This window comes from Somniosus microcephalus, chromosome 16 (genome assembly GCF_052327205.1).
Source record: "Somniosus microcephalus isolate GS21.2 chromosome 16, FLI_Smic_1.0, whole genome shotgun sequence".
Taxonomy (NCBI): domain Eukaryota; kingdom Metazoa; phylum Chordata; class Chondrichthyes; order Squaliformes; family Somniosidae; genus Somniosus; species Somniosus microcephalus.
The window spans coordinates 50,832,302-50,850,927 of NC_141002.1; the positions used below are offsets into that span (position 1 = coordinate 50,832,302).

Genomic DNA, 18,626 nt, shown 5'->3' on the forward strand with positions numbered 1-18,626 from the left:
CATAAGATACTGAGGGGGCTCGACAAGGTAGATGCAGAGAGGATGTTTCCTCTTGTGGAGAAATCTAGAACACGGGGGCACAGTTTTAGAATAAAGGGTCGCCCTTTTAGAACTGAGATGAGGAAGAATTTCTTCTCTCAGAGGGTCGTAAATCTGTGGAATACTCTGCCCCAGAGAACTGTGGAGGCTGGGTCATTAAATACTTTTAAGGTGGAGATAGACAGATTTTTGCAAGATAAGGGAGTGAAGGATTATGGGGAGCGGGCGGGGAAGTGGCTTTGAGCCCAAGATCAGCCATGATCTTATTGAATGGCGGAGCAGGCTCGAGGGGCCAAGTGGCCTATTCCTGCTCCTATTTCTTATGTTCTTATGCTCTTATGATAGAGTAGACAGAGAGAGAGGGCTTGAAATTCATTATAGCCAAGGAATGAACGGTATCATTCGAAAAGTTTGAGAATTAGCGCCAGGCGCTAATGCTTTAGACTGCAAGCAAAATTAATTCCCACTGCTCAAAGAAAAAATTGGAGCGCTAAATCAAGTCTTAAAGGCCTAGCTCAGTGGCGTTACACTGAAAGGGTGGACCAATATCAGGTGCAGTCTAATCTCAACTCATCATTGCCACAGGCTTTTCCCAGTACTTAACGGGAAGGTTCATTGATACTGCAACACCTCATTCTCAGCATTGCTGGCTGTGCAGCTGCCTCAGCAAGGAGAGGCACATCAAGGAGAAGAAGCCGAAGAACTGAAGCAAGTGTGCTCTTGACAGATCCACCTCAGCCGGGTGGTCAGGGTGATTGAAAGCTTCAACAAATGCTACATACCACTATCTGTACCACAAGCTTCATACACTGCCCAAAGCACCAGACCCCCAGCACTCACCCACCAACAATCTCTACCTACCAACACTCACACCCACATCTCACATCTTGCACACGATGACAGCTATTCAACTATGACAGGTACAAAGGCCATTAGTTATTAGAATGAATGTGATATGTGTGATATGTTTATGCATAAGTTTATTAATGGAGTTTGCAATATTTTGTGGTCTCTTTCATTTCACCTTTGCACCCAGGAGGACGCTGTGATATGGCATGACACAGCAATGGTATGATGGGGATGTGATGAGTAAAAGGAATCTGGGGTTTAAGTCATCCTGGTGTGAGGATTGAGGTCTGTTTGGAGGAGGTGGCAGAGTTCTGTGACCACCACCTTGGTGATGCAGAGCCATCTAATACATTGCTCGTCGCTTAATTGAAGGTAGAAGTGGTGCTGTCAGAATACCCTCGGAGGATAAGGCCTTCAGCTGAGAACCCTGATGTCCCTCCTCATCCCTCTGCGCACATGTTCCTGTATTTCTCACTGCCTCCGCTCTCTCCACCGTAGATCCTGGAGGGCGAGGTGGCATGCCAGCACAACCCCCATTAATGTTGCCAAGTGTAACAGGTAGTTAACAGGCAGATAAGAGGATTATCCCCATTTTACCCACACAAGTGCGGGCTTCCCGAAGGCTGCGAACCCCGCCAGGGTCATCGAGGTGAGCAGAGTGTCTGCGGGGGTCTGCGGGGTCCAAAAGTGCGCTGTGAAGGTAAGTGATGGGTGCAAGTGTGGAGAGGTAAGTATGTGAGGTGAGTGGAAAGTGATAGAAAATGTTTACTTACCTTTGTTTCTTCCTGCAGGCTTCAAACGTTGGAGATGCGGAGAGTCTCGCATCTCACCGGCAGAGATGACAGATGGCTGCTGCATTCTCCAATGCAACAACCATCTAATTTCTGCTAACAAAAGAGGTTTGATGAGTCTTGAATACAAGAACTCATCAAACAACAGAGAATGTCAGTGCTTGACAGCTTCACATAACTGTCAAGCGATGACAATTCATCTGTCAAATATTTTTGACAGATGAAACATCATTCGCTGACGTTCTCTGTAATCGGCTTTCCCTTAATTGGCCTGCTAAACCCACTGGGCGGGCTTAACAAGGTCAATCAAGGGAAAATAGCGTGGGTTGGCCAGAAGTTGATGGAGGTGCGACTAAAACCCGACAAGTGGGAGTCCCGCCTCCAAAAGCTCCCCATTGGCAAAATCCAGCATATCGAAACTGTTCGAGTGGGTGAAACTGACAAGAAACCACTGAAACTAACCTGCCCTGACAGCTGGGAGTGATTAATGCTGATGCCTTTAAATAATGTCTCTGGAGCCGGCTTCCTGGAGCTGCACACCAGCTCTCCCTGTCACTGTCTGGTTGAGGCGCTAAGGTAAGTGGCGACAATCAATTTTCCAGATTGGGCAGCCAGTGAGCATTGTACGCTCACTGACGTCATGATCTGCCTGGCGTTGAAGTCCCTGGCGGTACCTCGTACCGGCAGTGCAATGGGGGGTCCAGATTCGCCTCTTTCCGGCGCTACTGCATCAGCACCCTGTTACTGCCATTTGCTGGTGCTAACGGGAGGTGCTAAGGTACCGACTTTTTCCCCCAGAGTGTTTTCATTTGTGGGGAAGAGCAAAACTAGAGGCCATCAATATAAGATAGTCACCAAGAAATCAAATAGGGAATTCAGAAGAAACTTCTTTACCCAGAGAGTGGTGAGAATGTGGAACTCGCTACCACAGGGAGTGATTGAAGCAAATATTATAGATACATTTATGGGGAGGCTAGATAAGCATATGAGGGAGAAGGAAATAGAGGGTTATGTTGATAGATTTAGATGAGGAAAGACGGGAGGAGGCTCGAGTGGAGCATAAATGCCGGCATGGACTGGTTGGGCTGAATGGCCTGTTTCTGTGCTGTATATACTATGTAATCCTAATGCATAAATGTGATGCTATAACATAACACAGAAAGAGATTTTCTTTTTTAAATGGCCGTAAAGGGACTGAAACCAACATTTTTGAAGGATTAGACAAAATACAGATTACCCGTATTGTGCAGCAGGTTGTAACCTCCACAGAGAAGAATGGTGTGTGGCAAACCACAGGGGTGGGAGCTAGTGGGAGGATGAGTCCGTGGGGCAAAAGAGGAAGGGCAGGGAAAATTCAAAATGAGGAAGTCAGTAATAATTAAATAAGATTCTGTGTCTTTTTGGTTTTGTTTTTGTTTAAAAAAAAAGACCTTTCATTGCAGTAACAAATGATAGTAAATCTGACTATGTCCCGAAGGGCATGAGCCCAGCTGCAGGAGACAGGTTACATTATCCAGACAGCAAGGGAGAAGATGATCTTTTCATGTTTTGCTTTCAGTAGTTAAATGATTGCTAGTGAGACCCGAGCAAATGGCCCTGGTTATCTTTTGTGAATAATACATGTTTGTCTAGTACAGCTAACGTGACTACAGGGAGGGCAGCACAATTTAATTCAGCACATGTCGCAATTGGCCAATAGCCTAAATGGGAGGGGAAGAAATGAAGTCACTCTGCAGGCTCCCAGGTTGCACTGGGATTGGGGAGGGGGGAGAGAGAGAGAGAGATAGCAGTGTGTAAGAGCTCGTAGAAGGAGGAGGGTCCCAGCACACAGTCCTTTTCATTTCATAGACCGGCACAGGGACAATACAGTAGTGCAAAGGAGGTGAGGTACGAAGACAATGTAGAGAAATATGAGACAGTCTTTCAGCATCGCAGGTCATGAGCCCAGGGTTCCTTTTATTTTTAAATACTGTGTATGCCTGCTGCTGTATAGCAAACCAGTTTATTTGCCTTGGGAATTTTTTTTAACCTTACTGTATGTATTCTTAAGAGTTTATATTAAGCATGGTGTGACCTATAATCTAATTTATTTATTGCACTGTACAGCATGCAATGTTTTCACTGAGATTGTTTGATTTTAATGGGTTTCCTGGTTGTTATGTATTTTATTTGCTTGTATCTTTGTGTGAGAGAATGGAGGTAAACTGGGTGAAAGAGATTAACACTGCTTGCTATTGGAGATGCAGGGCTGTGTCAGGAAGCTGTACAATTTCTGATCTGAAATGATTTGGGGGAGGGGGAGGTTGGAAAGGCAGCTATGACTGTTTTACTGGTTCTGGGTTCCACAAGCCTGCTTACTGCTGTTGAATATTTAATGTCACAGTCAGGGCTCCGAGGAGAGAGAGAGAGAGAGTGAGCGATCTGCTTCTGTGTGTGTGTGTATGTGTGGGTGAGGGGTTGTAGCGTTTGTCCCTCCTGGTCATTTACAAACATTGTAATCTATACGAGACTGAACACGGCAGCTTGATGGGGATTAATGAAATGCGGCAACATTGCCCTGCAGACAGCATCTTCAGGAAATTGAGACTGGCACGTGGAGCGAGGAGAGCAGCGCTCCTCAATGGGATGTGCTGCCACTCCCCATCAAAATATTTAATTTAAGATTACTCTTTTTCAAAGTGAAATCTTTATGGGGATTACACAAAAAAAGCAAAGCCAACGTATTAAAGGAATTCCCTATTGTTTCCTGTTTAGATATTGTCTTTGTTTGGCTGGCAGTACTTGTCTTGCCACATGTATCCCAACCTGTTACAGTTCTTCAAGTTGATAAAGAGTGTGTTTGCTAGGACTGTGGGATGAGGGCAGCTGGAAATGCTGGGCATGCTGCACCATCTCATCCAACTTCAGCAATTGCTCTGATTTGGAGATGCAGCGTGCGGTGTGGTATTGAGTCATATGGACCCGAAGGTCTGCTGAATTAGCGGCTCTGTCGGGGCATTAGCTGACGTGATGTGGTCGACCACGCCATTGTAGGCCGAGGGGGAAAACAAATTAGCTCGGATTCCTCAATCCTGATTCAGTCCAGTGACCCCTGCTGGAAAGTGTGAGTGTATTTGAATGTCGGGTGGAGGCAGGATCGGGGGCCCGGCTGTGATAAGGCTCCGTCGCTGAATAGCTGCAGTAGTCACTGTTGGGGTTCACGCATGAGGAGTGGCCGCTTGTGTGAGGTACAGGAAGGCTGCCACCACCCCCAGCAGAAACCGGTACCTTCCACAGCAGAGAGATCAGGACCACTGAAAACCTCAACGGATATCAAATTCTAATCTTGGCAAAATAATTAAAAAAATTAAACTTTTTAATATTTACTTCACCTTGCTAGTCCCATACAGAAAGAGACAGCACAAAAATATTTAGCTTCCAATTGACCCTATTTTAGTAAGGGTACATATACTTCATTTTTATTCAGCATATATTTTCTCTAATCTCCCTGGAGTCTCCCTTGGCCATGCACTAACTGCACAGGGAGGGCTGGCAGGGAACTGTTTCCAAGCCACTGGAAATGGTGTCCCTTGAAGGAAGTGGCAAGCCACAGCATCCATTTAGCATGTTCCCATGATAGTACCGTTGAGATGGACTTCTCAGTGCAGCGACAGACCGTGGGTGCGTACCCATGTCTGAACACGTGACGAAGCTCACTAGAGGTCCAGGCACCCGGCTGATTCCAGCTTAATGAATACAGTACATATCTGGTACTGCACGCGTGCTTCAGTGTCGGCTCCTGTTCATATAGGGGGCAATTTTCAGTGTATGCACTGATGGTATGGAACCACGCCCACGATTTTCCCATTTCTGAACGGGCACAGTTCCGGACTGCTAGGAAACACTTAGAAAATGTAGTCTGTACTGTACAGAAAATCACTCCCATCTGGTGATATATGGCTGTAAGTCATGGCCATCACAGTGCAAGAGCTGATGTCTAGCAGCAAAACAGCTGTTGCTGTGGGCAATCAGGCACAACCTGTTTTTGGCTTCGGTGCTGTAAAGGGGAATAGACTGGTAACTGTGTCCGCAGTGCATCTCGCCATTCTTCTGGTAGGGTTCATTTTAGATTAGTGTTTTCTTTTTCAAAAAGTAAACATCTACAGCAGGAATACAGTGTCGATATCCATTTGCCAGGGGGAGGGGCAAGTGGATGGGGGGAATTGTTGCTATCAGCTGTACCCTGTACCATCAGCATGAGCCCAGGGTTTTAACCGGGCAGAGTTTACATACCACGCAGAAGCTGGATCAGATATGGGCAAATGCTTTCTCCTCCGGTATAACATCAGTGACTCACACACATTGTGCCTGGGCAGTGCAAGTAGCAGAAAATCGGCGAGTTGTGCAGAAGATATTTTTGAAGCTCGATTCAGTTGTGCAGAGGAGCAAATGATGGCAGACCCACCTTCTGTATAAGATCAGGCTGATTTCTGATATTCCTTTCTTGTGCAATATTAGATGTTTTCTCCCCATGTGTGTGCTGTCTTGGCTTCCATGGGGTTATGTGCTGTACCCAAGAATGGCACGACATATGACCAGTTACTTTTAGGTGGGGTTATGCCTGGCACTCATTGCAGCCTTTCCTCTGAATGGTGCAGCAGAGAGGGTGATTTGTGTGCAATTGTAGGTTTGATGTGAAGGCTTTGCTGAATTAGTTAATCTCAGTAGGGGCATTTTACAATTCACCGCAACAGTCCTGGGCTAGGGAGGGGCTGGTCCTGTATTCTTGGCTACTATCCAGTGACCCATGATGGCAAGTGCGCTGGTGTGGGCCTCAGTCGAGGACAGGATCAGGCTCCTTTCCTCCTTCCATCATTAAAGTGTCTGCCAACACTTACTACCTATGTTCACGAAAGGTTGGGCTTGTAGAACAGTGCACTAGCATAAATTGGGGAGGGGGGGAAAGACGCTCATAACAACAACCAGATGTTGTTGGCTTTGCAACATCTTCAGCCCCTCTTCAGTTTTAATTGCATGGTAGTGTGCCTTGAAAGACAGGTTACCATAACAACATTGCCCTTTTTAAAAAAAAATCCCAAACAAGTGAGCAGTGTGGGGAAACGAGCCCAGTCAGAACCTTCTGAACCGATATTCCATGTGCTTTGAGGTTGCAATTTCTTCCTGGGCGGGTTTGATGGGCGAGCATGTCATTAGTGCTATGAATGCAGATAAAAGATTATACACCGTGCTTCTACCGTCCACATCAGTCTTGCTCCGGTGAACCTGTTAAAAGAATTCCAAAGCTTCACATTGCTGCTGAGGCTGGAGGGGAGTCCCAGCCATCCACCGTCATTTTGAACAGGCAGCTGTTTGCTCAGAAGGCTTACATTTGCCTGAGCTGGATTTGTTAAACGATGTGGTGAAGCTCTGGGGAGAAGGGTGATGCTGAGGTGTAAATGTATTGTGGAGCTTTTTCCCTTATGAGACAAACGTACTAATGATTCAGGGCTATATTTTCCTCTTAGCAAAAAACACAGGGAATACCTGTTTTTAATCACAATTTATATATATGTCAACCATCAGTGCTTGAAGCTGATAGTCAGCGTTTTGGAAGCTTGGTTAGTGAAATCAGGCTCCCATCTTCTCCCAGTCCTGATGCTCTCAAGTCTGGTGGCATATGCACCAGCCAGGCTCCTGCCTCCACTCGGCACTAATGGCCAGGATGACTGCCTCTGTATACTATAGGTGGGAACTCACACAAGGATTCCTGCCGACCATTTATAAAGATAGAAATCCCAGCCATTAGTGCTGGGTGGGGATAGAAGAAATGGGGGCCTGACTGGTGCTTCAGCCACCGGACCCGGGTAGGATGTGCTGGATGGGAGGGAATAGATGGCAAAGGGAGAGAGGCCAGAACGGTTGATGAGGGGAGGGGCAGATTTGATGGCCAGGATGAGGAGGGGGAGGATGGATGGAAGCAAGACTGAAGGAGGAGAATAGACAGCAGGGAGATGAAATTTATTTGAAGTATAAAAATGCTTATTGTACACTTAGCTGAAAATTTTACAGGGGATCATGCTCCAGATCCTCTAGAAATGCACCGTCAATTTGTACCTTCTATAACATTTGGATTTGTCCCTTCAGGGTTTCATTTACTTATGTTTTTTTTTGCTCCAATACAAGTGAAGGAAGGTTGTATACATCTTACTGCTTAAGTTATTAAGTGTAACTACTTGTTTTTTGTAGGAGGCCTGTTCTTGAGCTGTCAGTTTTTTGGGGACAGTGTCAGCTCTTGTTGGTGTTCTAGATTGGCATGTATGAATTTATGGCCCCTTGGTACTATTGGAAGAAGAGCCGAGAAGATCGTGGCCCATATTTATCCTTCAACCAACATCACTAAAAAAACAGATGATGTGCTCATTTATCTCAATGTGGGACCTTGCTGTGCACAAATTGGCTGCTGCATTTCCCGATATTACAACAGTGACTACAATTCAAAAGTACTTAATTTTGCTGAAATGCACTTTAGGATGTCCTTTTTAAAAGGCGCTTTATAAACGCAAGTGCTTTCTTCTTTCTTTAACACTTGGACCCATTTTAATGGTACAAGGACAGCAATCAGTCTGTTAGAGACCAGACAGCAGTATCACAGGAAGGAGCCGAAATGACAAAGGGAGAGGACAAAGTCAGCTGACCTTCTGCAGGAAAATAAAAAAAAACAGAAAAACAGCGAATACTGTAAATCTGAAATAAAAGGAGAAAAGACAGGGAATACCCAGCGGGTCAGTCAGCATCTTTAAGAAAAGACATTTTCATAACCTGTATTTGCACTTTACAGATGCTAACTGACTTGTGTAGTTCCAGCATTTTTTGTTTTTATTTTGATCATAGGTCCTGGGAGGGCATGAAAAAGCTTCATTATTCACTGTAAAAATGAAACAAGCATTTGCAATTTGTTTTATTTTTTTCCCCATTATATTTTTAAAAAGAGCTGTGGAAATGGTTGCTGCAAACTCTTAACCACAAAGAATCGTCATACAGTGAAGTGGTATCCAAAATGTAGTTTGTGAGTAAGAAATGAACATTTATCATTGTTTCATTATGGCTCAGTTCTCCTTTTAAAGGGGATTGGGTGTGAAGCATACTGCTGTTTGTTTGGTACCCTGCTGTACACTGTAACAGAACAGATTCAGACAGTTTGAAGCATTGCGAGTTTGACCTTTCCGCTGATATAACACAGCAGATAAACACGCAACAAACAGATGGCAGTGGATAGAGTGCAAACTTGCATCCCGAACAGCTGAAAGCAGCTGCTTGTCTGAAAAAAAATGTAAGTTCAGGTTTACGTTATCTGGAACAGTAATACAGATTTTAAATGGGAACAAAAAACGCTTGATTCATTTTAAGAATGGATTGTGTTTGACATCAACCTAGATTAATGGGACGAAAGACTGTATCCAGTCTGTTTGAAGTTTTCAATAATTGTCTATTGAGCTGAATCTATAAGGTATTTGACTGTCGAAATAAATTATTCCGACCCTGCGTAGTTCATGTTAGGAGCATTCTGTGCAGTTATACCGTCAAAATAACTGATATGTTGGAGAAGGTTCGGAGAAGAGGTCCATGACTTGATGTTCTAATTTATGAGGAGAGACTCCGAGCTGAACTTGTTTTCATTTGTGTTGTATCTATGCTTTAATGCGTTCAATCAAGCATGTAGATACATCGAATTAAATCAGAGTCAGGCAGACAGGCTTCTAACTGTGATCTTTACTTTATTCCTAAAATGGCTGACTGCTGCTTTCCCGGGTAATTCCCATAATGCATTGCCCATTACATTACCGTATTAACTGGTGTCAAACTCGCAATCAATACACGACATCCCCCTTTTCCTTGGAAACAAACTTGCAGTTTACAAACAGTTGCTTACAATAACACTGCATAACTTATTTGGTTTATAAACTTTTTACAAACTTGTGTCTTACCACACAACTAAATAATTCCCAGGTTTAAACATTTAACATCACTTTGGTTCTGTATTTCTTCAAACGTAGTGTTTCTCGAGTAGCGTGCTCCTTCTGGAGATTCCACTACTACTTGACTCCCTGTTTTACTCAAAACTTTGTGCGGTGAGGCATTAAAAGGAGTGGTGAACTTGTCCACTTTGTCCTGCCGCACCAGCACCGTGTCGCCAACTTCCACCTCTGAGTATTGTGATCTCTGCTGTTCATCTGCGTACAGCTTGGACTTGCCTTTTTGTTCTGCGTCCCGGTCACGTACTTCCATGTCTGCACGCGACTCTGTGATGTCTGGCAGCTTTCCTCTCATTTTCCGTTTAAAGAGCAGCTCTGCCGGGCTCTTTCCTGTCGTGGCATGGTCAATGCTCCTGTACACAGTCACATATTTTCTAAGTTCACGTTTCCAATCTAGTCCTTCTGACTGAGCAATTCTGATTCTCTTCATCAGCGATGCATTCTGGCGCTCGACTTCTCCGTTAGCCTGAGCCCATTTTGCTGTCGTTCTCAGGTGTTTGATCCCGTTGTTTTCACAGTATCCTTTGAATAATTCAGATCTGAATTGGGGACCATTATCAGATTTGCAGGTGATTGGCAAACCATGACGGCTGAAGATTGACTCTAAACTATCAATAACCTTCTCTGTTGTTGTGGAGGTCATGATGTTGTATTCATAGTAGCGACTATAATAATCAACTACCACAAGAATGGAGTGGTTGGATGGCAAGGGTCCCAGTAAGTCTATAGCTACATCCTGCCAGTGGCCCTCCGGTAATGGTGTTGGTCTCAACGGTTCAGGCGGGTCGGGTCTGGCTACTATCTGACAGCCTTGGCACCCTTTACAGTGTTTTTCAGCTGCCTTGTCCATGCCAGGCCACCAAACCTTGGTTCTGAGATGTTGCTTTGTTCCAACTATTCCCAAGTGTCCTTCTAACACCAGGGCTCGTGCGTGTAACACTGTGGGTAGCACGATGCGTGTTCCCCGAAGAACCAGGTACCCCACTACACACAGCTCGTTTGCAATTGCTGCATAAGCTTTACAGTTCTCAAAATGTCTGTTTGTGATTGCCTTCCGTACCTCAATCAGCTCTGGGTCGGTAGCAGAGGCTTCCTCCACCTCTCTAGTAGTGAGTAGCACTCACAGCTACAAATCTCACGTATTCATCTGAGCCATGAGAATGTCTCTCCTGTTTTTCTGTCTCCCCCAGCAATCGTGACAGTAGGTCTGCAATGTTTTGCTTGCCTGGAATGTGTATCACCTTAAAATCGTACAGCTGTAATCTAAGTACCCATCTCTCTATACGGGCACAGGGTTTAGAGTGTGGGCCGTATATCACTTGTAATGGCTTATGGTCAGTTACCAAGTTAAATTTTCGGCCATACACACATGGATGCAGCCTCTCACAAGCCCATACAAGAGCTAAGGCCTCTCTCTCTGTTTGAGAGTATTTCCTCTCATAGTCTGTTAAACTACGACTTACATAGCATATTGGCACCTCTTGTCCCTGTTGGTCCTGGACTAGTACTGCGCCTAAACCTACAGGACTGGCATCTGCTATCACCTTGGTTGGTGCGTCCTTATCAAAATATGCTAAAGTGCCGGCTCTGGCCAACTCTTCCTTGAGTGCACTGAATGACTGTCTCTGTTGTGATCCAAATTTAAATGGTGTGTCTTTTCTCGTCAGGCGTTGCAGTGACTCTGATAGCGTTGCAAACTGCGGGATAAATCTGCTACTGTACCCAACGAGTCCCAAGAAACTCCTCACCTCTGTAGCATTCTCTGGTTCCCGAGCTTCTGCCACCGCTCGCACTCTCTCTGCTGTTGGTCCAATGCCCTTTTCAGACAACAGGATTCCCATGAAAATCAATCAGTCCATGTTGAATTGGCACTTCTCTGAGTTTAGTGTCAGTCCACTTTCCATTAGTCTGGTCATAACAGCGTGCAGGCATCTGTCGTGCGTTTCCTGGTCGTGTGCATGCACGATAATGTCGTCTGAGATGTTTTCAACACCCTCTATTCCAGCTAAGGCATTAGCTATCTCGTGCTGATATTGCTCACTAGCTGAAGATACACCGAATATCAGCCTCTTGTACCTGTATACTCCGTTATGTACTGCAAACGTTGTGATTTCTCGTGACTCAGGGGTCAGTCCTAGCTGGTGATAACCCCATTTCAGGTCTAGCTTACTAAACACCGTTGAGCCGTTCATACCTTGGAGTATCTCATCAACGGTGGGGATTGGATATCGTTCCCTCACTATTGCCTGGTTTGCTCGCCTCATGTCTAGGCATAACCTTACATCCTTATCCGCTTTTGGTACAATAACCACAGGATTTACCCATGGGGTGGGACCAGTTACAGGTTCGATAATGTCCATGTCCCTCAATTGTTTTATTTTGGCCTCTACTGCCCCCCTTAAGTTGAATGGTATATGCCTGAGTGGCTGGGCCACAGGCTTCACTTGTGGGTCGATATACAAACTGATCTGTTTTGTGTTCAACCTTCCTACTCCCTGGAACACCTTTGGATACCGCTGTTCTAGTAGCTGTCTTACATCTACCACAGCTGAGACATCTGCGCCTATTTTTAAAATTCCCAGTTTCATGGCTGTCTCCCTTCCTAGCAACGGCTCTTCATGGCCTTTAACCACAATGAACTCCGCCTGCTCAGTTCTCTTACCTATTGTAATCCCACATGTGAATACACCTTTAACTGACAGTGGTCGGCTAGAAGCATAAGAGAATAACTTTCTCTCTGTCTTAGGGACATGTGACTGACACTTAATGTGTTCTGACTTTAATCCTTCCCATGTATTCTCATCTATCACATTATTAGTTGCACCCGAATCAATTAACATTCTCAGGTTTACTCCCCCCACACAAAAGGTAAGTCTCTCTGTCACGTTATTTCCAGTAACAGCAAATGCAAAGTCATTTTGTTCCACTACATTGTTCACACTGTGTTTCTTTGTACCCTTTGTGCGGCATACTTTGGAGAAATGATCCTTTCCCTTGCACTTATGACATGTTTGTCCACGTGCTGGGCATTTCGGATCTCTGCCCATGTGGTCTGTGTGTCCACATCTGTAACATTTCCTTTCGTTCCTATCGCCATTTCCCTTTGGTTTCTCTGTTGAGCTTTTCGCATAATACCCTCTTTTCTGTGTAACACGATGAACAGTATCTGTCTCCGCCTTCTCTGTACATGACATGGCTGACATCTGCTCCTCGACGTTTTCACATTGTGAGGCCAATTGTAACGTGTGGGCGAGCGTTAGATCATGCCCTTCCTCTAGCAACTTCCTCCGCACATAGGCTGACGTGCACCTACTCAGGATAGCGTCTCTTATTTGATTATCCTCATCCCCCCCAAAAGCACAGTCTTTAGCAGCCTGCCGCAAGCGAGTAGCAAATTGTTGCACAGTCTCACCTGCCTTCTGGGACAACTTATGAAAAGCCTGTCTAGCAAATGCTGCGTTGACCTGGGGCACGAAGTAGTGATTCAAAGCACTAACCGCCGCCGTGTAGTCTGCTGGCTCTCCTGTGTCCAGTAGAGTCAAAAAGATATCCCGGACATCTGGTCCTGCTAGGTGTAGAAGTAGAGCTCTTCCCCTCTGCTTTGTGGCAGCTGTAGAGGTATCGTCGATAATGAGTCCTTTGCCGTCGGCCTAAAGCTCAAAAGACATTAACCACCTCGTCCATCTTGGACCCAACGTGGCTGGCTCGGCGAAACATACAAAATTTTGAATGCCGGTCTTCTCCAACCTAGCTAACTAAAACTTGGGCATCTACCTATTGTGAGCTATGGGGGCGGTTTGTGGTGGATGGACGGTATGTGGCCACCAGATGGAGACAAAGTCCCCCTCTCACTCCAATTCAGGTGAAGGCCACACCCACCTCCAACACACCTGAGGCAAATCTACCCATTAGCTCAGGAGTTCAAAAGGCAAACTAGTGCATCCCTTCAGGGCCAGTGCCTGAGGAGAGGGTCGGGGGTCAGGGGTCAGGGGTCAGGGGTGAAAACCAGCTTGCAGCTGCCACAGAGAGGTCTACTATTGAACCCGGGTGGAATATTGTTTAGTTCTGAGAGCCTGATATGATCCCTGGACCGGCTGAGAAAGATCCAGTGGTAAAGTAACCCTGGCTTACAGTTTTTTGGAGAAAACTGATTTAAGGACTGCCTTCCTAACCACCTGGGGTGGGTGATGGTTTGGTTCTTCATTTTTCTTTTTGAACGTCATGTGTTTTTTGGATTTTGCCAGACGTGAACCTTTTTTTCCCATTTTCTAAGAATAAAACACAGCTAACTGCTGTTTTTCATTTACCAATCTTGTGACTGTGCTTGTGTTCTCCACCCCCCCCCCCCCGCATCAACACGCCCTTCGGTCTAGGTGGTGGTTGATTACACTATTTGAAATGATTCCTTTTGTTATCCTCGTCGCCAATGTTGTATCTATGCTTTAATGCGTTCAATCAAGCATGTAGATACGTCGAATTAAATCAGAGTCAGGCAGACAGGCTTCTAACTGATCTTTACTTTATTCCTAAAATGGCTGACTGCTGCTTTCCTGGGTAATTCCCATAATGCATTGCCCATTACATTACCATATTAACTGGTGTCAAACTCGCAATCAATACACGACAATTTGAACAAATAAGATTGTGAGGAGATGAGCAGTGTTGGCAACACTTGCAATTTTGTTTAATAATTTTGTACTATTTTGTTAATACACACAATTCCCAGGGATAGAATAGAGAAGGGGAAGAGTCATTTCTCTCTTCCTGAATTGCACACATTGGGCTGGAATTTCCTGACAACTTGCGGCATTGGGGCAGGAGGGACCTGTTCAAGGTGGATGGATTGCACCGCAACAGAGCTGGCAACAGTGTCCTCGCGGGAAGGTTAATTTGTGCTGTGGGGGAGGGGTTAAACTAATTTGGCAGGGGGCGGGGTACCAGGATGAATCATTAGAGAGGAGAAACAAGGTGCACAGAGGACTGGGAGAGACAAATAGCAATAGAATAAAGAATAGTTTAGAAATAGGAGGGATCAGACAGGAGGCAAATGTAAGGCAGACTAAAATGGGTTTGGAGTGCATATGTGTAAATGCATGTAGCTTAGTAAATAAGGTTGGTCAGCTGCAAGCACAAGTCTCCACATGGAGCTACGATATAGTGGCAATAACAGACCTGGCTTAAAGAAGGGTAGGATTGGGAACTTAATATTCCTGGCTGCAAGATATTCAGGAAAGACGGAAGGGGGAAAAAAAGGAGAGGAGATGGCAGGATTGATCAAAGAAACTATTATAGCACTGGAAAGCGATGATGTATTTATGGAAAAGGACAAGGAACAATGAAGCATAAAAATACTGAATCGGAAGAGGGCTAACTTCAGTGAGTTGAAAACGGATCTGGCCAAGTTGGATTGGAATTAAAAATTGGTAGGCAAAACAATAATTGAACAATGGGGGGCTTTCAAAGAGGAGATAGTTTGGGTACAGAGTAGACAGATTCCCATGAGGGGAAAGAAGGGCATCCAAAGCTAGGGCTCTCTGTATGACTAAAGATAAAGAGGTTAAAATGAGACAGAATGGAGGCTTATGACAAATGTAAGCTTCATAATACAGTAGAGAACCAAGCTGAATATAGAAAGTACAGAGGAGATCTAAGAAAGGGAATAAGAGGGGCAAAGAATAAATACGAGAATAGATTAGCAGCTAACATAAAAGGGAACCCAACAGTCTTTTATAAATAGTAAAAGGGTAGTCAAAGGGTGTGGCTGATTAGGGACCAAAAAGGAGATCTTCTTGTGGAGGGAGAGGGTACGGCTGAGGTGCTAAATGAGTACAGTGCATCTGTCCTCACTAGAGAAGAGGATGCTGGCAACGTATCATTAAAGGAGGAGGCAGTAGTGATATTGGATAAAATAAAAGTAGATAAAGAGGAGGTACTTAAGTCCTCAAAGTAGAAAAGTCACCTGGTCCAGATGGGGTGCATTCTAGGTTACTGAGGGAAGTAAGAGTGGAAATTGTGAAGGCTCTGGCCACAATCTTCCAATCCTGTTGGATATGGGGCTGGTGCCAGAGGACTGGATGATTGCACATGTTACACCCTTGTTTAAAAAAAATTGGAGAGGGATAAATCCAACAACTACAGGCTAGTCAGTTCAACATCAGTGACAGGGAAACTATTAGAGACATTAATAGGGACAAAATTAATTGGCACATGGAAAAATCTGGGTTAACAAATAAAAAGCAGCACGGATTTGTTAAAAGGCAAAACCTGTTTGACTAATTAGTTCGAGCTCTTTGAGGTAACAGAGAGGGTTGATGAGTGTAGTGCGGTTGATGTTGTGTATATGGACTTTCAAAAGGCATTTGACAAAGTACCACACGATAAACTTGTTAGAAAAATTGAAGCCCATGGTTATTAAAGGGGCAGTGGCTGCATGGATACAAAATTGATTGAGGGACAGAAAGCAGAGAGTAGAGGTGAAGGGTTGTTTTTCAGACTGGAGGGAAGTCTACATTGGCGTTGTTGTGTATGTATGTACCTTTAAGAGAAGAACTGATTCTATACTGCAGTACCGGCAGTGACCACCCCCTGTATATAAAGCCATAGCAGGCTTCTGTATTTCAGTCTTAAGTTACCCTCTGTTCAGCTGCAAGCACGAGCAGAGGGAGCAGCCAGACTTTGGAGAGTGGATTAAAGTGGTGGTCCCCTGACCAGGAAGAGGAGGAGAACGTTGGACCACCACCACCAACTCCACCATCATTACATCAACTGAGGTGCCTGGAGAGAGAGGACAGAGGAGGAGAAGGAGAAAGAGAAAGGAGGCCTACATCAACATCAACCAGGGGAGAGGCCTTTCTATCACTGCCTCCCCAAATTGGCCTCCACTTCAGGAGAGGGAGAGAGGGGAGAGAAACCAACTGCTTGAAAGGAGGGAAGAAAACTTCATCCGGAACATCTACAGGTGGGTGTTATTTGGGGCACTCTCCCAAGACTTTGTATTTTAGGTGGGGGGAGAAAAGAAGAAGCAAGGCCGGATCATCAAGGGGTGTAGTGTGTGTGTGTGCTCTTGTTAAAAGCTAGGCCACACACACCACTAATTAGCATCCCTTCTATTGCCTGCCCTGGGAGAGCTTGGAGCTGCCCAAGGTGAAGTCCTTAATTTAATTTAATTACATCGTTAAGACCTGTTGCAGGACTAAGCCTGGGCTTCTCCAGCTTTTCCAGGTGAAGACGTCTTCTCCCCCTGCCAGAAGACCACCATCACCAAAGACTTTTTCCATCGGAGAGTGCAACCCTGCCAACACCCACCCACCATCCTGAGTGGCAACACTGCCCTTTGCGGCCTCCCTCCTTCCCACCCCCCCCACCTCTCTCTCTCTCTCTTTGTCTCTCTCTGCCTGTCTTTCTAAGGCACCTTAGTTTCATCTATTTTATTAATTGCCAATTGAGCAGAGGGGAGAGGCCACTCTCCCAATTTAAATCAATAAGGAGAGAGGTGTGTCCTCATTTTAATCAGCTCCCTCTGCTCAATAGAGGACAAAAAAATATATATATACACCGAGGCCATTAACACCTTCAGGCCTGTGACTTGGGGTGAGTGTAGCCCTTAAAAAAAGCACCCCAGAATGGCGACTGCGTCTTCGCCGGTGGTGGGGCCAGCCGGGACCTATGCGAGAGTGGTAGCCACGGCCACAGCTGCTCCCGCTGTTCCTGCTGCCCCGTCACCTTTTCGATTAATAACAAAAAAGCTTGGGGTGAAGAGCTACACTCACCCCACTATGACCATCGAGGCCTGCGTCAAGGCCATGGCTGGGGTTGTCGGCCCCTCAGCCATCGTCGCGGCCTCGAAAATGTATGGGAAGGCTGTGTTCTTCCTGGGGTCGGAGCGGGCGGTGTCCCTGGCTGTCGCCAAGGGGCTCACCGTGGGCGGGACCTTCCTGCCGGTGGATCCTCTCGAGGCCACCGCGCAGAGGATCATTATTTCCAACGTCCCGCCCTATGTTCCTGGTGAGCTCCTCCTTCCCCATTTGCGACAACTTGGGGAGGTGAGGTCGGGGATCACGCCCATCCCGCTCGGCTTCCGGGAGGCCAGCCTTCGCCACGTCTTCTCCTTCCGGCGCCAGCTGTTTATCCAGCTGGCGCGGGAGGAGGACACTGAAGGGGCGTTCGTCGTCCTCCACGAGGGGACCGCCTACCGCGCCTTTTGGACGTCGGACGGTGTGAGGTGCCATGCCTGCAGGGAGGTGGGGCACATCAGGAGGAACTGCCCTGCCTCCAAGGCCGCCGGATCATCTCGTGCGGCCGAGGCTGGCGCCGCCGCCGCCGCCCTTCCCCCCGGATCTGCCCACGCGTCAAGTACGTCTGATGCGCGGTTGACGTCGGGGGCCGATGCCACCAAGGCCTCCAGCGGGGGGGAGGGAGCGTGTCCGGCCGGAAAGAAGGCGCGGGGAAAAAAGAAGCACCTTAGGGCAGGTCCCCCCGTGGATGGTGAGCCCTTGCCCCTTGAGCCCCTTACACCCGCGTTCCTCGCGGAGTTGATCAGGGCAGATGTGAGCGGGAGGGGCCCCGTGCCCGAGCCTGTGGCCGCAACCGCCGCAGCGGTAATGCCAATACCTGCGGCCGGGCTCGGGCCCGAGGTACCCGACAAACCTGCTCCGCCGGAGGGAGTCGAGGAGGAGGCCTTTGCAGACATGGAGGTCTCCCTCGCTCCCTCCGTGCTAAAAAGAAGGCGCGACCCCCTGGAGGAGGACCGGGAGGAGGAAGGTCCCTCCGAGCAGGGGGAGTCGTCGCCCGCCGCGGGTACTGCGCCCCCCCGCCCCCCCAGCGCTGTCGTCATCACCAGCGATCGGCAGGGGTCGCCTGTCCCTCGGGAGGCTGAGGCAGATGTGTCTGTCCAGCACGTGCCTCCCGGGGATGGGGATGAGACCCTGCCCGTGGG

The 18,626-nt window shown here is 46.7% G+C and overlaps 1 protein-coding gene across 1 annotated transcript in view; it reads left to right on the top strand.

The window, feature by feature from the left end:
• The first annotated feature begins 3,477 nt into the window (after positions 1-3,477).
• The window catches only part of syn3 (synapsin III), a 479,656-nt gene continuing 464,507 nt past the window's right edge, over positions 3,478-18,626 (top strand). The window contains exon 1 of the mRNA XM_086009013.1: positions 3,478-3,561. The gene's annotated coding sequence lies outside the window, so the exon portion shown is untranslated. The remainder of the gene's footprint in view (positions 3,562-18,626) is intronic.